Here is a 4,296-nt window from a genome sequence, read left to right on the forward strand (position 1 = left end):
ATATATATTTATCATATATATATGTATCTCTATTTATGTATATGCATATGTATGTATATATATATACATATATATATATATATATATATATATATATATATATATCTTGAAGACGACAGCAAATTCATTAGAAATTAATTTCTTTTGTAAGCTTTCTAACTTTCGGAAAGTAGATTTCTAAGGAAAAGAGGAGAAGAAGCAAATTTCCAATTGACATTGGGAACTTAGCAAAAATATCTAAATAAAATAGGAAAAATATTTAAGAAACATAATAATATGCGTAATAATCTCAGTGTCATTTACCGTATTCCATGCAACGGTTGTCCACCATCTTACTTCGGTGAGTCAGGTCGAGGGTTCAATAAACGCTTGAATGAGCACAAAAACGATCTCAGCGCTCATAGAACATCTAACTCCCTGGTTCGTCACCTGGACAAATGTGGACATCTACCTGATTGGAACAACGCAGAAATTCTACACGAGGGATTTGAGAAGAAAATGAGAAAAACTGTGGAAGCTGCACATATCGCCGCCAACAAGAACAACAACGACAGAGACGGATTTAAATGCCTCTCGAAAGCAGCAAGTGTCCTAATAATTAAATCGTTAGCCAAAGGGAAAACATGACGCTCATACCTTGGCGGGTTCCCTCTCACTACGAATATAAGAATTATGATCCGTCTGTAATGCTGTAGTCCTCTGAAGAAGACCAAGTTGGTCGCAACGTTAGGGCAATAAACTCTATTCCTAACACATCTTCGTTTGCCCTTCCCCACCCACATTCTCTCTCTCATATATATATATATATATATATATATATATATATATATATATATATATATATATATATATATATCCATATAACCTTAAAGAAATAAATCATAAATAAGATATATATGCAGTAGGGACTTAGGGCATCCTATGTGCCTTACAACGATTTTACGGTTGGAATTTTAATTGTAAAAGAAACCGCAGAAGGGAAGTTAAACATCATTTCCTAAGGAAATCTAATTTGCCAGACTTCTGCTTCCTAGGTGGTATTAGTTTTGATTCACTTATTCATGATACATTTCTTGGCCCATCCAGGCACGCTCGGAAAATCTCTTAAATTGAAACAAACATTCGATTTTAGGTGGATGATAATATCTATTGATCAACACCCTTTCAGTAATGGTTCTTTTCTTCTGATGAATAAATTTATTTTGTATTTGATAATATCAATTATACAACGTAGTTCGTTCCTAATGTTGAAGATGTTATATAATTTATGTAAATTATGAAGTTTGTCATTCTGTTACAATATATAATGGATATTGAATAAATTCCGTTGGAAATACTTTTCATTGTTTTTTATATGTGCCAAACCTTGGTGAGTTCAGACTCAAAGAAAGTTAGGTTAGATTCAAGTAAGTCTGAGTGAGACTCAAAGGAGACTGGATTACAAGAAAGACTAAGTCAGACCCAGAGAAGGTTGGGTTACTCACAAAAGAGCTAGTTCAGACTCAAAAAGGCTATATCAGGCTCAATGAAGACTGGGTCATTTACAAAAAAAAAAAAAAAAAAATACTAGGTGAGGATCAAAGAAAGATTGGTCAGGCTCAGAGTAAGCTAATTCAGTCTCAAAGGTTACAGGCTTAAAGAAAACTATTAAAGGCATAGAGAAGGCTAGATAGGGCTCAGAAAAAGATAGGTCAGGCTCAAAGAAGACCTAGTGTGGTTCAAAGATGGCTGGGTCAGACTCAAAGAAGGCTTAGTTAAGCTCAAAGAAGGCCAGGTCAGGCTTAAAGAATACTAGATCAGGCTCATAGAAGGCGAGATTAGGCTTAAAGAAGCCCAGGTTAGGCTTAAGGAAGATTTCTAGGTCGCAAACCCAAAGCAGAAGGAAAAGACGCTGTGAGGAACCAACTCTGGCAGGACCGGAGGAAAGAGGCGGACAACTTTGTGAGATTAGGAAAAGTAATAGAATAGAAGAAAGAATTGTTGAATTAGTGGACGAGAAACTGCCAGTGGACATTTTTAAAGAAGAAAGAGAAAACGCTGAGTCGGAATAAAAATAGTTATATGAGATGTTAGATGATACTGTAAAGATTAAAATAATCCTACTAAATGCACAAGTAAATAGAAATACAGACAAAGACAGACATAGATACATAGATATACATATTTACATATAGACAAATATAGAAACAGGCATACATTCAAACATATGCTCACATACACATACACACACACACACACACACACACACACACACACACACACACACACACACACACACACACACACACACACACACACACACACACACACACACACACACACACACACACACACACACACACACACACACACACACACACACACACACACAGACACACACCACACACACACACACACCACACACACACACAGACAGACACACACACACACACACACACACACACACACACACACACACACACACACACACACACACACACACACACACACACACACACACACACACACACACACACACACACACACACAGTTACACATACACACATACGCGCACACATACACACACGTTTACATAAGCATACAAATAAGCAGGGACAGATGGGGAGCGATAATGGAAGAGTAAGGGAAGAGCGAAAAACAAAAATGAAGAGGTGATGACACAGAGGGAGAAAAACACATCGATAGACATACAAATTAGCAAAAACATATATAGGTTTTACAGGTGATATACAAAAACACGAACGAAAATAAATTACTGATAAATTAATAGATAGAGTGTACGAGAGAGCAAAACCAGAAAGGCTGACAGATAATGATACAGCGTGACGGAGAGGGAAAGACAAGAGAAAATTAATGGAAATTGTGAAAAGAGAAAATGAAAATGAAGGAGACACGAAGCGAAAGGTTGAAAAATGGGAAGCGTCTCTTGGGGAAGAGAAGAGAGAGAAGCGATAAACGAGAAAGAAGAGAAAAGAGAAGAGAGAAATGGAGGACGAGGGAGAGACCTTGGCTGAAGAGTGACATAGAGTCTGTGAAAAGTCTGGGGACAGTATGGAATGAGGCAGCTACCCGAGCCTTCGGGTCTCTTTTTTTTTTTTTTTTTTCATTTATCATATATCATTTTAGTTTATTTTACTTTTGACTGATTGATTGATTGATTTATTATTTCAGTTCATTAATTTAGTTTTTTTCTATTCGTTTAATCTATTCTATCTTATTTGGTTTCATTTTTGTTTAATTCATTTCTTTTATGTTATTTTAGTTTAGTTTATTTTGACGGATTGATTGATTGATTTATCACTTCAGTTCATTAATTTAGTTTTTTGTTATTTTGTTTTGATTCGTTTTATTTATTCTATCTTGTATTGTTTCATTTTGTTCAATTCATTTATCTTATATTTTTTTACTTTAGTTTTTTTGATTGATTGATTAATTGATTGGTTTTTTATTTCAATTTTTTATATAATTCTTTTATTTTATTTATTTTACCATTTCATTTTACTTTCTTTTGCTTCCTTTTGTTTAATCAATTTATCTTACCTTGTTTTGTTTTAGTTTATTTTTGATTGACTGATTTATTTTTGCTTTCTTTAATTTTTTCTAAATCTGTCTTATTCATTTTATTTATTTCATTTTGTTTCATTCATATGTTTATATATTCTTTTATATTTTTTGTTCACCCGTTTTGTTTATGCATTATATGGAATACAGATAATACAAGTAATAATTGATTATATTCACATGGTTTGCGCAGCTGCATGTGGGAAGTCTACAGAGTGACGGAGAGGAGATTGTTTTCTGTCTACATGGTCACGGCATAGATTCTTGAAACGATTATGCATCTAGGGAGTTGTTCTTACATGCTTTTCCTGGTAGAATATAACATAACATAAGAGTGAAGAAGACTTCAAGAGAGTAGAAAGCCTATTTTAGGCAGTTCCATGTCCCTTACCATCTGTTATCTCTATCCATAAAGTTATATAAAGGATTACAAAGGATTACAAATGAAGATCATACCACCAGGAGACTTTTTGGTTCATAACTAGGTCAGATGCGGAAAAATAGAATAAATGAATAAGTAAGTAATTAAATGTGTTTATAAAATAAATAATTAGATAATGATGATTTATAAACAAACATGTGAATAATAGCACATACATACAAACGAGGTAGCCAAGGTCAAAAGGCATAATTCCGCCCCCACACATTTCGTCCTCATACTCCACTCCCATTCACCACCACTCCCTCCTTCCCTCTTTTCTTGGCTCCTCCTGGATGACGGGTCATCACTTTATC

The sequence above is a fragment of the Oratosquilla oratoria genome, chromosome 26 (assembly GCF_046742065.1).
Source record: "Oratosquilla oratoria isolate Oo_2021 chromosome 26, ASM4674206v1, whole genome shotgun sequence".
Lineage (NCBI taxonomy): Eukaryota > Metazoa > Arthropoda > Malacostraca > Stomatopoda > Squillidae > Oratosquilla > Oratosquilla oratoria.